This window comes from Pan troglodytes, chromosome 3, assembly GCF_028858775.2.
Source record: "Pan troglodytes isolate AG18354 chromosome 3, NHGRI_mPanTro3-v2.0_pri, whole genome shotgun sequence".
NCBI lineage: Eukaryota > Metazoa > Chordata > Mammalia > Primates > Hominidae > Pan > Pan troglodytes.
Genome location: NC_072401.2, coordinates 175,954,527 through 175,967,891, shown reverse-complemented (window position 1 = coordinate 175,967,891; position 13,365 = coordinate 175,954,527). Strand labels below are relative to the sequence as shown.

General features: G+C 36.3%; 2 protein-coding genes across 31 annotated transcripts in view; one reads left to right on the top strand and one right to left on the bottom strand.

Moving 5' to 3' along the window:
• CEP44 (centrosomal protein 44) overlaps positions 1-8,669 on the bottom strand; it is an 84,915-nt gene extending 76,246 nt beyond the window's left edge. For 9 of the 30 annotated variants that reach the window (XR_010156747.1, XR_008547662.2, XR_010156748.1 and 6 more), the window contains exon 1: positions 8,081-8,312. The gene's annotated coding sequence lies outside the window, so the exon portion shown is untranslated. Of the gene's footprint in view, positions 1-8,080 lie in introns of all 30 variants that reach the window. The other 21 variants (XR_010156749.1, XM_016952521.4, XM_063809996.1 and 18 more) reach the window with 15 other exon arrangements.
• FBXO8 (F-box protein 8) overlaps positions 8,554-13,365 on the top strand; it is a 47,303-nt gene continuing 42,491 nt past the window's right edge. Inside the window, exon 1 of the mRNA XM_517540.8 lies at positions 8,554-8,811. The gene's annotated coding sequence lies outside the window, so the exon portion shown is untranslated. The remainder of the gene's footprint in view (positions 8,812-13,365) is intronic.

Here is a 13,365-nt window from a genome sequence, read left to right as displayed (position 1 = left end):
ATAAAGGTATTGGTGAATTTCTCAGCAGAACACTTGCAGGCCAGGAGAGAGGGAATGACATATTCAACATACTGAAAGTAAAAAAAGAAACCTGCCAACTGAAAATAATTACCTGAAAAAACTGTCTTCAGGAATGAAGGAAATAGCCAGGCATGGTGGCTCACACCTGTAATCCCAGCACTTGAGGAGGCTGAGAGCAGGCAGATTGCTTGAGCTCAGGAGTTCAAGACCACCCTGGCAAACATGGTGAAATCTTGTCTCTACAAAAAATACAAAAATTAGCCAGTCATGGTGGTGCATGCCTCTAGTCCCAGCTACCTGGGAGGCTGTGGTGGGAGGCTGACTTGAGCCCAGGAGGTTGAGGTTGCAATGAGCTGAGATCATGTCACTGCACTCCAGCCTGGGCAACAGAGCCAGACCTGGAAAAAAAGAAAAGAAAAGAAAAGAAAAAGATAAAAGAATAAAGAAAACATGAAAACTTCCTCAGATTAAAAAACTCAGGGAGTTTGTCACTTTTAGACATGCCCTAACAAGAAATGCTAACAGGAGATCTTCAAGTTAACTGAAAAGATACTAAACCAACAGTATGAAAGCATATGAAAGTATACATCTCACTGCTGAAAGCAAACATGAAAACAAACACAGAATATTGCAATACTGAAATTTGTGGCACGTAAATCTCATTGAACACTAGTATATAAATTAAAAGACAAAAATAGTATGAGTAACTACAACAACCACAGAAATTTGTTAATAGAAACAATATAGAAAGAAGTAAAATCTGAAATCAATTACATACATTGGTGAGGAAGAGTGGGGAGGAGTGTAAAGATTCTGAATATGAATGAAGTTGTTACTAGCTTTAAAAAGCCTGCTATGACTACATAATATTTGATGCAAACCCCATAGTAACCAAAATAAAAAGTATAGTAAATAAACAAAAAAAAGAAAAAAATCAAAGCATTCTACTACAATCATCAAATCACAAAGACAACAAACAAGAGAAAAACAGGAGAAACAGAAAGCAAATAGAAAACAATGAATAAAATGGAAACAATTAAGTACTTAATTATTAAAAATTATTACTTCAAATTTTTAATAATTAAGGGCTCTCAGTAGACATGGAATGGTTGAAATGGATAATAAAAACAACACTCAACTATACGCTATCTACAAGAGACTCTAACATTTAAGGACACACGTAGGCTAAAAGTGAAGGGATTGAGAAAGATATTCCATGCAAACTATAACCAAAAGAGAGCAGGGTGGCTATCTATATCAGACAAAATAGACTTTAAGTCGACAACTGTCAAAAGAGACAAAGAAGGCATTATATAATAGTAAAAGGGTCAATTCAATAGAAAGATACAACAACTAAAAATACATATGCACCCAACATCAAAGCACCTTAAAATATACAGTGAACATTGACAGATTTGAAGGAAGAAATAGATATCAATACAATATAGAAGGAGACTTTGATACATCACTCTCTATAATGTACAGGTCATCCAGACAGAATGCCAACAGCAAATATTGATAGAATTGGAGGAAGAAGTAGATATCAATACAATACAGAAGGAGACTTTGATACGTCACTGTCTATAATGTACTGGTCATCCGGACAGAATACCAACAAGTAAATTGCAAACTATACAACACTATAGACCAAAGACCTAACATGCATATACAGAACATGAGACCCAACCATAGCAAAATAATCATTCTTCTCAAAAGGACATGAAACATTCTCTATAACTGATCACAGCCTAGGTCACAAAACAAGTCTTAACAAATTTAAGAAGACTAAAAACATTCTAAACGTTTTGTCTGATCACGAGGGAATGAAACTAGAAATCAATAATAGAAAGAAAATGGAAAAATTCACAAATAAAGGGGAATTAAATAACATACTATTAAATAATACTGGGTCAAACAAGAAATCAAAACAGAAATTATAAAATATCTCAAGACAAACAATAATAAAAACACAGTATACCCAAACATACAGGATGCAGTAAAAGCAGAATAAGAGAAGTGTTTATAGCAATAAATTCATTAAGAAGAAGAAAGAGGCAGGACATAGTGGCTCACGCCTATAATCCTAGCACTTTTGGGGGCTGAGGCAGGCGGGTCACTAGGTCAAGAGATTGAGACCATCCTGGCTAACATGGTGAAACCCCATCTCTACTAAAAATACAAAAATTAGCTGAGCATGGTGGTGCATGGCTATAGTCCCACCTACTCGGGACTCCCACCTACTCGGGAGGCTGAGGCAGGAGAATCACTTGAACCCGGGAGGCGGAGGTTGCAGTGAGCCAAGATCATCACGCCACTGCACTCCAGCCTGGTGACAGAGCGAGACTCTGTCTCAAAGAAAAAAAAAAAAAGGTCTCAATAAAACAACCTAACTTTACACCTCAAGGAACTAGAAAAAGAACAAACTAAATCCAAAATTAGCAGAAGGAAGAAAATAATAAAGATTAGATTAGAAATAAATGAAATAGAAAATTGAAAAACAATTTTAAAAATTGACAAAACTAAAAGTTCCTCTTTTGAAAAGACAAACTAAATCAACAAATCCTTGGCTAGACTTTAAAAATAGAAGACTCAAACAAAATCAGAAATGAAAGAGGACACAATTGATCCCACAGATATAAAAAGTATCATAAGGGACTATTATGAACAATTATATGCCATCAAATTGGACAATCTAAAAAAAAATGGGTAAATTCTTAGAAAAATATAACTTACCGAGACTGAATCAAGAAGAAATAGAATGCTTGAATAGACAAATAACAAAAAAGGAGATTGACGGAATAATAAAAAAATTCCCAACAAAGAAAAGCCAAGAGCCAGATACATTCTAGCAAACATTTAAAGAAAAATTAATACAAAACCTTATTAAACATATCTAAAAAAAAAAAAGAAGAGGGAACACTTCCAAAGTCATTCTGAGGCCTGCATCACCCTGATACCAAAGCCAGACAAATACACTACAAGAAAACTACAGTCTAATACATTTGATGAATATAGACGTAAAAATCCTCAATGAAATGTTAGCAAACCAAACACAACAGCACATTAAAAGAATCATATACCATGACCAAGTAGGATTTTTCATTGTGATGCAAGGATGGTTCAACATATGACAACCAACCAATGTAATATACTGCATTAATAGAATGAAGGATAAAACTCACATGGGCATCTGCACAGATGCAGAAAAAGCACTTGACAAAATTCGATACTCTTTTGTGATAAAAACTCCCAATAAATTAGGTATGGAAGAACCTTATAGCAAATTAGGTAAAGGAAAAACAAAATAAAGTCCATTTATGAGAAGCCCACAGCTAAGATACTTAAAGATAAAAAACTGAAAGCTTTCCCCATAAGATGAGGAACAAGGCAAGGTTGCCTACTTTAGCCTCTCCTATTCAGCGTTAAGTCCTAGCCAGAATAACTAGGTCAGAAAAATAAATTAAAAACATCCAAATAAAAAGAGAAGAGGTACAATATCTGTTTGCAGATGACATGATCTTAGAAGTAGAAAACCTTAGGGACCCCAACAAAAATGTGAGAATAAACAAATTTGCCTTTAAAAAAGAAGGAAATCCTGCCATTTGCAACAACATGGATGAACCTGAAGGACATTATGCTAAGTGAAATAAGCTAAACACAAAAAGACAAATACTGTATTATCTCAATGTATGTGAAATCTAAAATAGTCAAATACATGCAAGCAGAGAATAGAATGGTGGTTGTAAGGGAACATGGGGAGAACAAAATGGGAAGCTGTTGTTCAAAGGGTACAAAGTTTCAGTTAGGCAAAATAAATAAGATCTGCAGGTACAACCCAGTGTCTGTGATTAGCAATATTGTATTCTTAAAATTTTGCTAAGAAGTTAGATCTAATGTTAAGTGCTCTTATCACAAAAGGTGAAAAAAAGATGAGTAGAAGGAAACTTTTCAAGGTGATGGCATTGATTTCTTGTAGTAATAATGGTTGGATGGTTTCACAATATCTACTTATCTCCAAACAGAAATTGTATACATTAAATGTCTATAGCTTTCTGTATGTCAATCATACCGCAATAAACAGGTTAAAAAATGAAGCAGCACCAGATCCCTGTACACACACCTCTAAAAATAGTCCCTTTGTATATAAAGCACCCCAAATTTTCTCCTTCTGAGTGTGTTATCTGCTTAATTAAGGGCCTGGACTACAAAATCCAAGTTTTCACTTTTCATCCAAAGTTTTCCATTCTCACACACAGAATTTTCTCGTTCAGTTAGCAGATGCAAGAAGAGAATTTCAGATATTAGCTTTAAATACTACATTCTTGTCTATACCTGGTATTACTAGCTCTACCTAATTCATTTTCTTTCTTACCATGAAATTATAGAAACAAAAAGGTTACTGCAAAACACTTATAAACATATTGTCAGCATGAAATAATTATAATTATCCTATAATAAATTGTACCTTTTGAACAATTTTGGTCACTTTTTGATCTTCGTGTATTAATAAGTTAATACATGTAAATCATAACCAGAAGGGAAAATCAAAACATTCCACTTACCAAGTAATGATGGAAAAGAGAATGTGTGTGATTTAGTTAATTTAAAATATTATAGAAAGCAACAAATAACAGAAATGGTATCTGGGATAAAGTTCCTGGACCTGGATAAGGATGTTTGGTGATATCTCAAGCTGTTCAACACCTTTGCACAGGCCATTTCTTCAAGCTTGAAGAGATACAGAGCAACTCCTTCCCTCTCCCATTCTCCATCTGGCTAATACCCCTCGGCATCCTGCTTAAATGTCACAACCTCAAATAAGTCTTAGATCCCAAACTAATTAATCCCCCTCATTAATTTTCTCTAATAGACCCAGTTCTTTTCCTTCTTGGTACTTATCATAATAAAGAACCAAAATCTGTGCCAAGGGTCCAAAATAGCACTCTACCTGAAAAGCAACACTTAACCCTTGTCATTTCTCAGCTCTATTTCAGAATGAGCTGGGTTACTACCTGGGGTCCCATAACGACCTATATCCCAATGGCCTAGAAATAGAAGGAATACACCGATTCCCCCTCTTGATGCTGATTCTTCACTTTAATAAGCCACCACCATTGTCAGTCAAGATGTTTTGCACTGTCATCGGTCCCAAACTCCTGCTGGTTAGCCAGCTGTCTACTTCCAAGAAGAAAAGGTGAACACAGAAAAAAAGGCAAGAAATTCAAAATATCTATGCTTTTTACAGAAAGAGTAAATGGTGCAATTATTTTGGAAAACTTACTGGTGATACCTACTAAAAGCTGACATACATAGGGCCTATGAAACAGGAATATGACTCTGAAGAATGTACACAACAGAAAAACACATACGTGAACCAAAAGATTTGAACGAACTGAGACTTTAAACAAAATGATTCATTTTTTAAAAACTGCCCCAAAAGTAATAGCATGGAATTTATTTCTAAATGACTAATTTTCTTGCATGGAGTGGGACTTTCATTAGATTATCAAAGGAGATTTTTCCCAAAGAAGAGTCATAAATAGGTATATAAACGACTAAGAACCTTTGCTGGAAGGAGGTAAGTTTCTGAACTATAAAAGTCTAGTCAGCCAGTAAGGTGAAACTCAATAACTTACATAAAAACATCTACCACAACTGTCCATGGACACTTCATAGAAGAAAAGTAATACATAACAATACCTTGAGTAATGAACCCTTTGATAATGAAGCTCCTTTAAAATGAAGTTATCACATTAAAATGAAGTCATTATATTAAAATGAAAACAGAACAATTCATAAATCAGGTAAAGCTGGGTTAGTGTGATCTTTTCCTCCAATTCGCATTACCCAGCTGTCCAGGATACAAATCATCCCTTTACACACCGTTTCTCTATCTTTAAATAAGGAAAGGTAAGAAGGTTACCGATTTACAAAATCCTAAATTTAGTAAGCTTCCTACTTTAAGCCCCTCGCCACTCATTTCCACAGCCATTTCCCCAGGGTAGAGCAACTGCTCCCTCTTTATGAACCTACCTTTCTGTTCCTAGTCTCCTTTATCAACATGGTAGGCAACAGCTTATTGAATATACTTTTATAGACTTGTGCATGCACATTTTAGTCACTATTTTTCAGCCGATAAATTACTTCAACTAAACATCTCCATTTTTAGACAGAGATAATTTTAGGTACTGTCAAATGGGAGATAACTAGAAAAAGAGAAAGTCATCCTGAAATCACATTATACAAAACACTGGCCAAGAAGGTAAACCCTATTTAATATCCTTTAGATTGACTGGGGGTAGATGGACACACGGAAGCCTAAAAGGGATTTCCCAAGATAAGCCTTTACTTTCCTGAAAAACATGAAGTGAGGACTACTCTGGCTTTAACCGCAAAAAATGTATTCTTGGATTTTGCCACTGGCCAATATAGTAGGTCTGAGCTTCTTTCGGGTTCCAGACCCATCTATCGTAACACAATTCTTCTAGGGATACCTTCTTCCCAGTAACTTTAATGTAAATTCTATGTCTTTCCAGACTTCCTTTAGTCCTTCCAGATGTATATTCCATTTCCCCAGTGCAAGTAATTTTGTTTTACGTAACACTTTATGATATCTTCTCACCTTTCCTTTTTCTGACATTTTGGAAAACATTTCAGTGTCTCTTACATGATTTCTACCTCTGATAATGGAATTTCTGACAACAAAGTTATGTCTCTCTTCAGTACCAGTGAATAAATATTTTGAAGAGTAATACAAGCAGAGCTCGTGAAGGAGGTAAGTGATAGGAGACAGAAAAATAAAGGGATTTAAAATTGGGATTATTACAGAATAAAATTACAGCTACTGCTGCTCTACATTCTCACAAAGGGCTTTACTAAGTCTACTATAAAATTCAAAAGCCTTAAAAACAAGACATTAAAAGAAGCCAATCTATTACTTATGTACATTTTAACACCTTACTTTCATTAATGAAAAATACTTTTAAAAATTTAACATTTTCAACTTATAGCACTGATCAAAGGCAAACTAAGGAAAAAAGGAGATACCACTCAGCTTGCAGCATAGATTCAATAATAAAGAAGCTCTCAATATTCCTTTCTAGCTTCCTTCCTTGTCTACAAGTCAGATCTGCGCAATTGAACTTGTGGGAGAGGCTGTGAAAATGGTGTACTCTAGCAGTTTAGGATTTTCAACATCGCTCAATCTCATTGCTGTTAGAGGTCATTAAAACAATGCCTCCCAATAGAATGTCACTGGACCAGAGTGATTTTTGTTTAGAATGAAGCAACTACACCGACTCTAGTAACAGTCAATGGCTAAGAGTTTGTGACATAGCACATAATGCTCGATATTATCTAAAAACACGTATCAAAAACAAAAAAGTAAAGATGAGAAAAACAGTTTATGAAACTGCAAAAGATATTAGGGAAATACTTCTCTAAGAGATAGGAGAAAGGTCTGAGAAAGGCAAAGCATCGAGAAAGCTGGGCGGGAGTGGGGAGGAGTAAGGGACAAGTAAAGAGTTCAACGGGACTGCTGTATTCACACATAAAATTAAAAGGTCTGCAGATAATTCGGAAAAAAAACAGTCTAGCATGGCCATAATTCCAGAGTAAAAGAGAATAACAACTTCAAGATTAACTTGTTACAGTGAGGGAAAAATCTGTAGCCTTCAATAAAGGTGGAGAAATATTTGAAAAGCTGGGGAAATGCAAACAAGGAAAACACGAACTGCTGTCCTGTCCTCCTTATAGTCAGGAGCCGTTTGTATCCTCACCCCAGAGGATCCAATAGGAATCAGTAAGCCTATAACTTTCCAACCCTAAGTCACAACCTAATTCTGATAGGATGAGCTACCACGATACTTCCCACTTCGTTGTGACTAAAAGCATATACTAGTTGGGTATATAAGCAAGGCTCCCCTCCCGCCATTTGATTTAAAAGAATGAAAAGGCGGATCTGGTCATTCGTCTCCGCCCGGGGTCTCTGTAAGGACGGCGGAGAGAGGCGACCTCTGCCCAACACCGGGCGCAGCCTTGCCGTCTCCTCGGGGCTCACCAAGCAGCCACCAGCGAAGAAGCCGGTTTCAAAGGCCCAGCACGACAGTGAGAGGAAAACGGAGCATATGCAACCATACACAGTCACCAGAGTCCAGCCTCCCGCAACGAGTCGCTACAGCCAGGCGCCTGCGCCCAGAAGCGCTTCTCGCGCCGACCGTTTGTATTTGGAATTGTGGGTTCCTGCCCGCCACGCACCACCGCAAGCCCTTCAAAGCTGGGAGCTTCTCTGTGCTCCAGGATTCCTCGCTGCCGATTCCACACCGCGTTCAAGACTCCTGTGAAGAGCGACTCTGCTGAGAGCCTCCTCAATGGCCAGTCCACTTCTAACTTGCAGCTGAGAAGTTTTTCTGATCTTGATAGTCAGAGTGGCTCGTGCTGCGAAGTGAGAAACATGGAATCTATAGCGAATCGTAAACAACAGAAATAAAAATGCGTCTCCGTTAAGAGTCGGAGCCTAACGTCACTTCCGGCAACAATAGGAAACGTCAAAATTGGGACAGTCGGCAGTTCTGGCCCCTGCAGCTGGAGGTACCCTGAGTTCTGAGGGTCGTAGTGCTGTTTCTGGTATTCTCATCGCGGTCACCTCTACCGGTGTGGACAAGTAAAGTTTGAACCAGCTTCTCCATGGCCTGGGCACCAGTTCCCGGCTGAGCCATTTTCCTTTTGGCTAAAAGCCCCCGCCCAGAGGCCAATTCGTCGCGGCGGCGGTGGAGATCGCAGGTCGCTCAGGTACAGGAGTCAACCTAGATATTTTAGATCTCTTGTCTCTTTTCCCTGTTCACCTTCACTTTTCTCGAAAATAAAGACAACCAGTGCTTGCCAGTTGGCCGAAACTGGCCGACCAGCAAGAGTTTGCGACCAATGACAGTGCGAAGCATCTTGAGTGACAGTGGTGGTGGCTCATTAAAGTGAGGAATCAGTGTCAAGAGGCGGAACTGGGTGTGTTCCTTCTGTTTCTAGGCCATTGGGGTGTAGTTCGGTTTAGGACTCCAAGTAGTAACCCAGCGTCATTGTGAAATAAACCTGAGAAATGACAAGGGTTACTTTCTTCAGGTCCAAGTGTTGGTTTTCGGGTCGAGTGTTATTTTGGTTCCTAGACAGTTTTTGGTTCTTTACCACTTTCCAGTAATATGAATGCAAACACAAGTATAGTTAAGATCACGATGGATTGCTAGCTGCTACAGTAGTCAAACTTTGGTTATAAAACTTGTCAAACTTGTCTTTTATTTGTTTCTCAGCGACTGGGTTCTAATCTCTTACGTAGAAGGTTCTCAATATTTATTTGGCAAAATTACATAAATGGATCCCAATCCTCAGTCATTTAATTTTTTTAGTTTTATTTTTAGGTTCTGTATGAATTTACTAATAAAATAATTGATTCTACTTGTTTTACAAGTAAAATATTCATTTTCAAGGCTCCTAGGTGTATATCCCCAAATGAATATATCATGATTTTTATTACGGTAAAGTGAAGACAATTTATGTTTTCTATTTCAGCTTTCCTCTTCCTTCTTTTAATGTTTGAAGTAATGTATTTCTGAGGTAGGAGCTCTACACACTTCTCAACTCTACCCTTCACGAAAAAGATATATGAAACAGAGTAGGTTTCAGAATAAAGAATGCATAGGTTTTATTATTTTTTTCATATTGGGTCAGAAATTCATCTTTAGCCAATTAACCTGACAATATGTCTGATGAGGTACTTCATTAGTTGTCTATTGCTGGGTAACAAATTGCCCCCAAATTTACCCCAGCTTAAAACAACAAATATTATCAGTTTCTGTACATCAGGAATTAGGGTGCAGCGTAACTTCATTTAATAATGAGTTACAGCAAATTAACTAATATTACTTGGGGCCCTTGGATCAACTGAAATACTTCCATCCACAAAATATTATAGTAACTTCTAGATAAGCCAAAACATTGATCGTAATTTATTACATATGATCACTTTAATGGGGAATGTTTTGTGTGTTTACTGTTGCTAGGTTAAAAGATATCTTCCTCATTTACAATATAAAAACATTGAATTACCAAATCTTTAATCACAGTGTGTTGAAATTAGTCATTCAGATTTGTAACTTTATGGTTTATTATTTAACCAACTGCTAATGTACAACTAATTTTTTCCTCATTTTGATTCAAATTTGGAAACTGGCACTATTCCATTGACTGACCCATGATAATGCATCAAAATCATTAATACTTAAGTCTAAGAATTATGCATTTAATTTCTGTTTCTTTTTCTTGAATTATTTTACTTAAATAATTTTTTAAACAATTTAAATGAAATACATCTATTTCTGGAAATTTATGTTCACTATTTCTTTTTCGTTTTGCTCTCATTGTTTTGTTTTTCTGACAAATTTCTTGACATAGCTCTCTAATAAACTAAAACATTTTTGGTTGACTTGAATAAATTTATATCATATTTGGGGCAAGTATTTTTTTGAGACAGATTTTTATTCTGTTGCCCAGGCTGGAGTGCAGTGGTGCAAACAAGACTCACTGTAGCCTTGACCTCCTAGGTTCAAGCAATTCTCCCTCCCACCTCAGCCTTCAGAGTACCTGGGACCACAGGCACACGCCATCACGTGTGGTTTTTTTTTAAATTTTTTTGTCTGACTATGCTGCCCAGGCTGGTCTTGAAGTCCTGAGCTCAAGCGATCCTCCTTCCACAGCCTCCCAAGGTTCTGGAATCATAGGTGTGAGCCACTGTGCTGGGTCTGGTGCAAGTACTTTATAGCAATATAAGATAAAAATATTTGTGGTTTGGAGTTTAGGCAACAGCTTTGGGGAGTTTAACTATTTAGTCAGCAGTTCGTGTATTTTTCAAGAATAGATTGCATAGGATTCATAAGCTATTTGAATGAAGGAACCAGATTTTAGCAAGTAAGCCAAGCTTGGAAAGACTCTATATGGAGTAGTGATTTGTGGAAGTCATGAATATAGGGAAAAAAGAGATGGAAAGGACATGCTAAATACACACACACGCACACCATCATCTCTTCTTTTATTTATTTATTTGTTTTTCAGAGTTTTTTCCCTCATTTTATTTTTATGGGATCACAGAATTGTTTCTTCCAATTTTTAAATTGTAGTAAAATATACATAACATAAAATTTACCATCTTAACCATTCTAAGTGTACAGTTCAATGGTATTAATTACATTGATAATGTTGTGCCACCATCAACACCATCTATTTTCATTACTCTTTTTATCTTGTAAAACTGAAACTCTATACCTATTAAACAATAATTCCCCTCCCCCATTCCTAGGTCCTAGCAATCACCATTCTACCTTTTGTTTCCAGTTTTGGAAACCGGAAATGTTTGTATTCATATTACTGGAAAGTGGTAAAGAACCAAAACCTCATATAAATGGGCTTATCCAGTATTTGATTTTTTTTGACTGGCTTATTTAATTTGGCATAATGTCCTCAAGGTTCATCTTTGTTGTAGCATATGCTAGAATTTCTCTTCTTTTTAAGGTTACCTAACATTCCCTTATATGTGTCGGCCACATTTTGCTTATCCATTCATCTATTATTGGACACCTGGGTTGCTTCCATGTTTTAGCTGTTGTGAATAATGCTGCTATGAACATGGGTGAACAAATATCTTTTCCAGGCCCTGCTTTGAATTCTTGAGGGTGTATACCTGAAAGTGGAATTGCTAGATCACATGGTAATTCTGTTTAATTTTTTTTTAGGAAGCTCCATATTGTTTCCGCAGAGGCTGTACCATACGTATTACATTCACATTAACAATACATAAGGGTTCCAGTTTCTCCACATCCTTGCCAAGACTTATTTTTTTTTCGATAGTAACTATCTTAATGGGTATAAGGTGGTACCTCATTGTAGTTTTGATTTGTATTTCCCTAATGATTAGTGATGTTGAGTGTATTTTCCTGTGCTTATTGGACGTTAGTGTATTTTCTCTGGAAAAATGTCTTTTCAAGTCCTTTACCCATTTTTGAATCATGTTTTTGTTATTGTTGAGTTAAAGGAGTTATCTGTAATTTATAGATATTAGATTTTATCAGATACATGATTTTCAAATATTTTCTCTCATTCGGTGGGTTACCTTTTTACTCTGTTGATACTGTCTTTTGATGCACAATTTTTTTTAAATTTTCATAATGTTCAGTTGGTCTATTTCCTCTTTTGTTGCTTGTGCATTTGGAAATCATTGCCAAATTCAGTGCTGTAAGCCTTTTGCCCTGTTGCCCTGTTTTTTCGTCTAAGAGTATTACAGTTTTATGTCTTACATTTAAGTCTTTGATCCATTTTGAGTTAATTCTCATAGATAGTGTTGGGTAAGGTTCCAACCTCATTCTTTTGAATGTGGATATGATTTCTCAGCACCATTTGTTGAAAAGACTGTCCTTTCCCCCATTAAATGATCTTGACACCTAGTCAAAAATCTTTTGACCATATATGTGACGGTTTATTTCTGGATTCTCTGTTCTATTTCGTTGGTCTGTATGTCTGTTTTTATGCCAATACCATACCGTTTTGGTTACTGTAGCTTTGTAATAAGTTTTGAAATCAGAAAGTGTGTCTTCCAGCTTTGTTGTTCTTTTTCAAGTTTGGTTTGACTATTAGAGGTCCCTTGAGATTCCATGTGGATTTTAGAATTTTTTTCTATTAATGCAAAAAACGTCATTATAATTTTGGCAGGAGCTACATTGAATCTATAGCTCACTTTGGGTGGTATTGCCATCTTAATAAGTCTTCCAATCTGTAACCACAGGATGTACTTCCATTTATTTGTCTTCTTTCACTTCTTTCAGTAGTGTTTTGTAGCTTTCATTCCAGAAGCCTTTTACCTACTTGGTTAATTCCTAAGTATTTTATTCTTTTTGATGCTGTTGTAGTTGGTATTGTTTTCTTAATTTCCTTTTCAGATTGTTTATTGTAAATGTATAGAAATACAACTATTTCTGTGTCTTGACTTTATGTCTTTCTACTTTGCTGAACGGATTTATTAGTTCTAAGTTTTTGGTAGAATCTTTAGGGTAACTACAAAGGATTTTACTGCTTTCTTTCCAATTTGGATGTCTTTTACTTTTTTTCTTGTCTAATTACTCTTGGAACCATGGAATTTTATAACTAAAAAAGACCTTAGGGAACACCAGTTTCAAAACCCTTATTTTACAGGGGAGGAAACTGAGACCTCAAAATTTTAGTGACTTGCCTGATGCTCACTACTAGCTAAGGAAGGAGACTGAGTCAAACTCATGTTTTCTTTCCATCAGTCTCTTTTCACTATTAAAT